At 46.1% G+C, this 8,940-nt stretch overlaps 1 long non-coding RNA gene across 1 annotated transcript; it reads left to right on the plus strand.

Moving 5' to 3' along the window:
• The first annotated feature begins 310 nt into the window (after positions 1–310).
• Positions 311–6,503, plus strand: LOC112531901. Its single transcript, XR_003074057.3, has 2 exons — positions 311–2,323; positions 6,208–6,503. It is a non-coding gene; the product is annotated as an uncharacterized LOC112531901 (long non-coding RNA).
• Positions 6,504–8,940: the final 2,437 nt, after the last annotated feature.

The raw sequence follows: 8,940 nt of genomic DNA on the forward strand, positions 1-8,940 counted from the left end.
TGCAAGAGAGAATCCAAGTGATGCTGGTGCCCTTGCTGAAGTCAGCAGACCTGAGGAACATGTATCATTGTCAGAAGCCCAAGCACAGGCTGACAAACTTCGTCACTTCTTGGAGACAGAGGCTGGTGCATCACATTACTTCACTGTGACTGATGGAACTGAGACCTCTGCGGAGCAGCAGAGAGCACCGTCCTGGGGACACAGATCACCGACTTTTTTTAGTTATGACATGAGTGAGGGCGTGCTCACCGTACCGAGGGTGGGCTGAATGCACTCTTCCACTTCAGGGTCATTACAACACATTGCCAGTGCTGTTCGTTGGTGTTCCCACTTCATACAAATTAATGCTACAACGACCGTGGGTTTTTTTTTTTCTTTTGTGGTCCCCTTGTGTCTAAGTTTTGTATATATGTGTGTATGTGTGTGTCTACATGCACACATTTAAAGCAGTTGCTGGCACAGTTGGCTGGAAACATAAATGTAAAATGAGAAGTGTTAATGAAAACTGGAACTTAGCCAAGATGAATACTCTGCTGGATGGAGATGGAGATGGAAAATGGATCTGTAGGGTAAGAAACAGCCTGTTTAGAAAGGGATGTAGAAAGAGCAATATAATGCAAAGAAGCAGTGTATAAAGCGGGGAAGAAAAGAGGAAACGGAATGGCAATGATTATGAACTACAAGCTAAAACAATGCAAGGGATTGATAAAAGGAAACCAAAGGATTAATAGACTATCAACTGCCAGTCCAGCTAAAGAAATGCAGAAAGCATTCCAAAAATCCTGTTAGGAACAATGCTGCCTGCTCTCCCAGACACATCCCCGTGGCACTATAGGCCAATTGCTAAATGCAGATGGTAAAATCATAAACAGTGGTGCAAAAAAAGGCAGAAATGTTCAATAGCTATTTCTCCTCTGCTTTTGGAAGGGAGCAGGATATTCTTCCCATATGATGTTGCGGATGGAGTAGAGCATTTACCATCTGGAACAAAGGAGGATGTGAGGCAGCATCTGCTAAAATTAAATGTTTTTCACATCATCCGGCCTGGCTATCTTTGTGTCTTAAAGGAACCAGCTAAAGCACTTAGTGAAGTTTTATATTTACAAATCTGGGGAGATTCCAAGGACATGGGAGAGCGCCATGGCTGATCTGGGACTTCACAAGCCTCAGTGGGACACTCTGGGGAGCAATCGGCTGCTTAGCAGGACAGCATCCTTCGACAGACTCACCAGACATTAATTCAGGCCTCCAACAACAAGGAATTAGAGGCTAAAAATAAAAGCAGCACTAATCAGCTGGGTTTCGTGGAAGGTAAGTCTCATTAGATAAACCTGTTGTCTATTTTTTCAGACAAGATTAGAGATCTGGTTGACACAGTACTCTTGGCTTTCTCCACCACATGACAGCTTGATTAATGAGCTCACATTATGCAGGATGAATAGGGCACACACCACCTGGATTAAGGCTTGGCTGAGTGACAGATGTGAAAATGTAGTTATTGATGGGGAAACAGCAGCAGGCCAAAAATGTTCGACAGGGTAAAGCCAGCCACATGGACCTCTGAGTAACTCACCCTTCTCTGTTCTACTGTAGAGGGTTTGAAAGCCCAGCATTGCATGTGTCCCTTGGCAAGGTCTGTCTCATCTGTTTGCATAGCACTGGGATGCATCTGCACAATTACTTCCATTAATCAAGTGGAGAAGCAGGGAGGCAACGAAGGTGGGCTGATATTTCAGGAAGCTGTGAGAAATGATGGATGATGAGAAATCAACTGCTGTCCTCAGGGGCAGCCTGCACACGCAATGCCATACTTCTGGCCTGACAAACCCACTGAGGCCAGCAAGCAAATCAGTAGCAGAGCTGGGAAGAGAGCTCAGCAGTCACTGGCTCTGGGCCTGACCCAGGCTGACTCACTTATCTTACACATGTTGCATCTTTTCCATGCAAGGAGCAGGCACTGACATCAGCAGAGCCCAGAACTCCTCCCACTGGCCAGGATGGGCTCTTTATTCCCAGCCAAAGCTCTGACTTCCACCGTCATATCACTGGAGCAGCACCTCATAAAGCAAACAGACAAACACTGCTGAACAGAGCTCTGATAGAAGGTGGAAGACACAAATTCTTGTATGCTCATTTTTGCATACAAAAATGATTGTATGCATGTATGATACATGTCTGCTCTTACTTTATCACTTCATAGTCCCTCCTGACAACTTCACTCTTCAGGAATTGGACTTGATCCTTATGGGTTCCATCCAACTTGGGATACTCTATGATTCACAGGAGGTCAAACTGTAGGTACAGTACTGTAGGAGGAAGACAGGTAAGGAAAACTTCATTATGTGCATTCTTATTTGTTCCTACATCTGGCACAGGAAAGAAATGGTGTCTTGAAGCTACTTCAGTGCTGGGGCTGCTGGTAGAGCCTTGTCCCAAAAAGAGGACAGAATGATCTTTACAGGAAAGGGAAGAGTGAAACAAGGTAAACTAACTGGTTGGAGAACATTTTATATCCTTTGGAAACCAACAAGATTCATTTCATTTCCTCTGCAGTGCCTCTGCTCGACGTGGGATTGCTGCCAACTATGACATCTCCCCTAGGATCAACAACACAGAGACCAGGAATAACCAACAGCTGGACTCATTCAGGCCTTCCTTTCAGGAAAGAAATTACACTGTGATTAATGAGCAAAGCAGAGGGCAGAAAGCGAGGCGTTGGGGGTGCTCCAGGGAAAGGCTGGGCTCCCATGCCTGTCCCTATGGCCATTCCCCACCCATGTTGGAGGTCCTCCAAAGTCGAGGTTGTTCCCCATTGCTGTGGTGGTGGCACTGGGGACAGAGGAGGAACAGGGGTGTGGATGGACACAGATCCCCTCTCAGTGCAGGGGTCCCTGGGCAGGGAGCTAAAGCTCAGTGCCTACAGTGGTGTAGGGCAGGCAGTGCAGGCAAGAGCCCATTTTCGCTGCAGAGCTGTAATAATGTGTTCCAGGGCTGTTTTCATGTGGAACAATCCTCTCTGAGCTATAATTACACTCAGTCGCCCCAGAAAATCAGCAGAAACTCTAATCCTTTCAGCTGTGTGAGTACAATGCAAGCAGGCACGTGGCCAGTACACACTGCTGCTGCCAATCCTGCTAGCCCACCACACTGACAGCACCAAGCCCCCAACCATCTCCTTCTTTTTGGAGACCTCAGCATGCACCCATGCAATCATAGAATCATTGAATCATAGAGTCATAGAATCAATAAGACTGGAAAAGACCTCTAAGATCATCTAGTCCAATCCATCACCACAATGGCCACTAAACCATGTCCCTCAGTGTCACACCTACATGTTTCTTGAAAACCGAGGTCCCATCATTACATACCAAGAGCACAACCAGGGTGAGGGGAGATGGTGTTGGGCTGCGATTGCCTGCAGGAGGCCCTGCAGGTTGGGGCCTGCATGTAGCTGCAGCATCCTGGAGCAGCGTGAGGCTTCCCCCAGTCACCAGAGAACCCCAGGTGGGGTGGGCAGGGCAAGAAGACCTTGCTGGCCCCATGCCAGGGAGCAGGGCACTTGCTGAGGTGTCCCAATATCTCATTTGTTCATTTGCCACACCCGTGGGTGAGGAAAACGGTATTGTTCCTGGTTATTCTGAGATCGATGCTAACCAGCATGGCGTGAGGGGCAGACAAAAGCAATGATGCACAAAGGAAAAAAATTACCCAGGACTCAATTCAGAAGGATAGGGGTGGAGACCCCTCTGCTTTACCTGCTCGTGCTGGGACAAAACTGCAGATGCCACCTTGATGCTCAGTGAGAAGGTGCTGGGGCTGCCATCTTTCTTACAGCTCCAGGGCACCCCGCAAACACCACTTGCCTTCCTGGTGGATCTGCATAGCTTCAGAATCCACCTGCCCCTGGACATCCTCTCAGAGGGCAGAATTTACCCATTTTCCCAGGAGCTACTTAATGGGAGGAGATTGCAGCTTATGGTTGAGATGAGCATTGCTTCACCTCCTCAGGGCTCCAATGGATATGCCTCCACTATACAGACTGATTGCAAATCTGCCTCCCTACCCTCAGGTGCCTATTTCACCACTTCCTGGAAGCACCCCACTGCAGTCATTGGCACCACACTGCACCTGAAACTGAAAGTTCAGCAGAATCAAAGTGTACCTCTCCGTGGTGGTTGCTGATGGAGATCATTGGAGCATGCAGGGGGTCCTGACTCACTTTTGGACTCCAGGAAGAGCTGAAGCAAAGTTTCAAGAGCACCAGAGCAGAGCTCGGATGAGATGAAACATCTCCTGGTGAATAAGCAGCGGGATTCAGAACCTTGTGGGGAGGCAAAGGATGAGGCTAGGGCTGACAGCATCACAGCTGCAGCAGAAGGCTCACAGGGATGTGGGCTCTGCAGCTGGGATCAGGAATTTTGCAGAAGAAGAATCCGTGCATCAACGTGAAGGATGTTGTGAGCCCCTTGTGAGACCATGAGTGGGCTGACAGCAGCTATGGCTGCAGTGCTGAGCTGTGAGCACATCAGTGCAGGAGGTGCTGTTTTTGCTACAAAAAGACTGCGTAATTTTTCCAGGTTGCTTGGTGCTGCTTTTTTTTTTTTTGATCACAAAGAAAAAATTCAATAATTTTCAAAGGACACGATAAAGAGCAAAAACCACCTTCTTTTTTAATTTTTTTTTTGTTTTGTTATGAGCAATCTAAAAATAAATCTAATGCTTATAGAAAAATGTTATTCTTACACAGCCGTGGGTCAGGCACAGTTCAAACTTGCTGATGCCATCAGATTCAACGTTAATTTAGGTTTGTGGTGCTGAACGCTTGTTGCTCTCTGCTTCGGCCTCCATTAACCACAGGTTTCCCCAGACACTGACACGTCTTCATGGCCCAGCCAGTGTCATGGGCTGCCCATCGCATGGAAATACCTGGAGGAGCTCTCCAGGTGAGTTGTGCAGCCTGTGTGGAGCTCTGGCACCTGGACGCAGCCTCTGGGCCACGCTGTCCCAGCCATGGGAGCTGCATGCCTGGAGAACACCAGCATGGAGCAAGGGCACATATCCACGGCATGGAAAGGGATGCAGCATGGGGCTGGCTGGCTCCAGGCTGCAGAAGTCAGACTGTATTTACGTGATGCTGCCTATGAGCTCCCAAGCCCCGGTTCTTGGCAGCTACAGCCTGATTTGTCTAGACTACATCTGAACTCAAGCTGGCTCCTGGCCAGCACAAACGAATCTCTCAACACCGTGCTTCCCACATGTCCATTCTTGGGATTAGCATGGGCAGAGACAGCTCCCATATATCTGCAGCAGCCAAAGCAGTTGGATTTGCTAGAATACTTATCTCCCAAACTCTTTGACACATCTTGTTTTGTATTTGCAGCTCATGCAAGGGTCCCTGTCCTTGACTGGAGTTCCTTGGAGATACTGCAGAATAAATACTAACAATTTACACTACAAATTCATGTTTTCTAGCAGCTGAGCCAAAAGTGGATGAAGTCCACAGACAGCTTTCATCGATTTTACAGTGGGACATATATTTTTGTTCAGAATAATAAAAAAAAAAGTAACATCAAATGAAAAGATTTCTGGTCACAACTAACAGTCAGGCTATGGTTGTATAGTATATGAAGCAGCACGCATTCCTGGGCCCTGGTACACAATCATCCATGCTACTTAATAGTGCAAATGTTCCATTGTGCAGTTCTGGCTGGCGCTAACTAGCAGGCTCCCAACAGCCTGCAGTTCCCACGCAGGGCTGTCTTGGAGTCAACAAAGGCTGTTCAGCTCGCGGTGGGCAGGTTGGGTATGGTTCTGTTATGATGGATAAGGGAATTAACCGTATGGACGTGGTGTTCCGCACCAGCTCACCTCAGGGCCAGAAATGGTCCCAGGCAAATTTATTTCTTACCAGTATAGACATAGCCTTTGGTTGTGACCACTTAGTTAGGTGTGTGTAAACAAGTAATTAGGATTGCACAATTGTTGCTTGGACTAATTTTGTACGCCAGATCTTTACAAGAGAGTGGGTGCTCAGCACCCAGTATGCACCATCTTTTAAAAAAGCAGCAGTAATTGTGTGTAATAAGCACTTGAAAACCTGGCCCAGGGGTCTATATGGAAGGCTGGCAGAATTCAAGATGAGTTGTTGACTTGGCTATTTCCATGGTGGTTTGGGTTGAGTTTTTGTTTGTTTTATCTTTATGACAGGTTTTGAAATGTGTGGCTTATTGTGGATGGCCAGATGGATGTGAGAGTAAAGGAAACTGTCTACTCAACATTTTCACAGAGAAAACTGCCAAGCTAGAAAGTGAAGTCCATGGAAGTCCAGGAGGGAAAAAGAACAGGAATGGTCAAAAACAAAGTCCTGCGGCTATTGGAACATCATCAGTTCTGGCTTCTGGAGGCCCGGTGCACCACATTACAACCACGGAAGAATGTGTTTTTAAAGTAATTATTTAAATAGTGTTAATTAGCTCTATAAAAATGAAAAAGAATTTTTTTTTTCATTGGGGATCATAATAGGATTTATTTCTATGAGAAAAAATAAGGCTTTTTCATATTTCTTCAGCTTATTAAATTACCTCATGTTCTTTTAACTCACACTAGATTAATAGCAAGGGAAATTTCAAATACAACTTGATGTGATTTAACATGTTTTCCCTTCATCAGCCTGATTACTTGGAGACCACATTCCTCAAACTCTTTCCTGCCGTGCCGATCATTCAGCACAGCCCTGGGACTGGGATAAATCCTGGATTACAGTGAGATTCTGTCAGACTCATGACCCTGCTTACAGGGGGTCAGCCACTCTAGCTGGGCTTTTGGCCCCCTTTACTGGGAGTTGTGGTGTTTGTGTCAAATTTTTGACAGTGTTCTTCACTTCCAGTTGGTTCTATTGTAAGCGGGCAGAAAAAGTTGAGGGTTTTTCTGATTCAGGTTATCTGTTTGCAAAATGAATGCATGCTAAAACGGCGTGCTAATTAGTCACGCAAAAAAGAATATGTGTATAGTACGTAGATAGAGACTTTCCCCCCTCCTTGTAGGATCTCCAAACCTCTTGAAAATGTAACAAATAGTTCCCAGAGGTCACTTTATCTCCTCCTGAACGGCAGCCAGCGCTGGAGTGATCTGTGGCAAATATTTAACATTCCAGAGAGACAATTTAGGCTAGGAAGTGGAAAGGAAAGCCTTGTTCAATTGAAACTAGAGGGAGATTTCAGATAGGCAGGATGTAAATACCTAAATTGTGCTTCGATTAATTACAGCTACCTCTCTGAGGTAGTCATAAGCTCGGTCACCTTTTATAAACAGTCATAGGAGGAAAGGAACTATAGAAAGGGAATTTCAAAATCATCCTTCACAAACATGAATGAGTTAAACACTATCTGATAAGAAGGCAGTGTCTTGGGTTTTATTTTCAAAACATCCCATGTGTAAATGAGTAATGCAACGTTCAACCTCTTGAGCAAGTGGCCATGTACATAACAAGCTGTTTACTCAAGATACTTCCATCAAACACAATCAGGTTGCCTAACTAAGTTTGCAAGCAAATTTTACAAGACCCCCATTGCAACAGGTACTGACTGCAAAGGCCTCACACAAAAGTCTAAGAAAGGATTAAAGCTAAATGTGACACTGATAGTGAGCACTGACGTACAGAAATGTTATCTCTGGGAAAACAGGAGCTGATGACAGTCGGGCTGCTGGAAAATAAAGCCTGTCGGGGAGCCAGCAAGTGTAACACTGGAGGGGAAACCTGCCAGCCAGGGGAAAAGTGAGAGAGGGGAAAGGTTTAGTGGGAGATTTTGTCCTCTTCTGAGACTGATTAGATGCTTCACAGCACACAGCCTGGAGCAGTTTGATTTGATTTGACTGCTCGAGGCAATATGCCCTGGAAGTACATGTGCTCTGCAAGAACACGCACGATTTGCTTTTAAAGCTACATCTGATAAATGAGACCCATGATGAAACGTACCATTTTATCTCAGAAAAGGTCTGCATATAGGTGAACAATAATCAGGAGAAGGTTCATATATTATTATTATTCTGAAACCAATTACTGTCCAGTACTGGAAGTCTAAAAAACCTGTGTATTTCAGTTCTCTGTCTTTCCAGGTTTTGGCATAGGAGTTATCAGTTTCTGTTAGTTTCTTACACTATTCCCCAAGACCAGTGATGAGTGGCATTTCTCAGGGATTGGTGCGGGGACCAGTGTTATTTAACATCCTTGTAAGCGATGTGGACAGTGGGATCAAGTGCACCCTCAGCAAGTTTGCAGATGACACCAAGCTGAGTGGTTGACATGATAGAGAGAAGGGATGCCATCCAGAGGGACCTGGACAGTCTTGAGAAGTGGGCCCATGCCAACCTCACGAAGTTCAACAAGGCCAAGTGCAAGGTCCTGCACCTGGGTTGGGGCAATCCCAAGCACAGGTAAGGTTAGGCTGAGAATGGCTAGAGAGCAGTCCTGAGGAGAAGGATTTGTGGGTGTTTGTTGATGAAAGACTCAACACAAACAGGCAATGTGTGCTTGCAGCCCAGAAGGCCAACTGTATCCTGGATTGCATCAAGAGAAATGTGACCAGCAGGTGGAGGGAGGTGATTCTTTCCCTCTACTGTGCTCTCATGAGAACCCACCTGGACTACTGCATCCAGTTCTAGGGCCCCAAGCACAACAAGGAGGTGGAGCTTTTGGAGCAGGTCCAGAGGAGGCTACAAAGATAATCAGTGGGCTGGAGCACCTCCTCTACAAGGACAGGCTGAGAGAGCTGGGGATGTTCAGCCTTATACCAGCCTTCCAGTACCTGAAGGGGGCCTACAGGAAAGCTAGGGAGGGACTTTTTAGAAGGGCATGTAGCGACAGGACAAGGAGAAATGGTTTTAAACTGGAAGATGGTAGATTTAGACTAGATATTAGGAAGAAATTATTTACTGTGAGGG

The sequence above is a fragment of the Gallus gallus genome, chromosome 2 (genome assembly GCF_016699485.2).
Source record: "Gallus gallus isolate bGalGal1 chromosome 2, bGalGal1.mat.broiler.GRCg7b, whole genome shotgun sequence".
Lineage (NCBI taxonomy): Eukaryota > Metazoa > Chordata > Aves > Galliformes > Phasianidae > Gallus > Gallus gallus.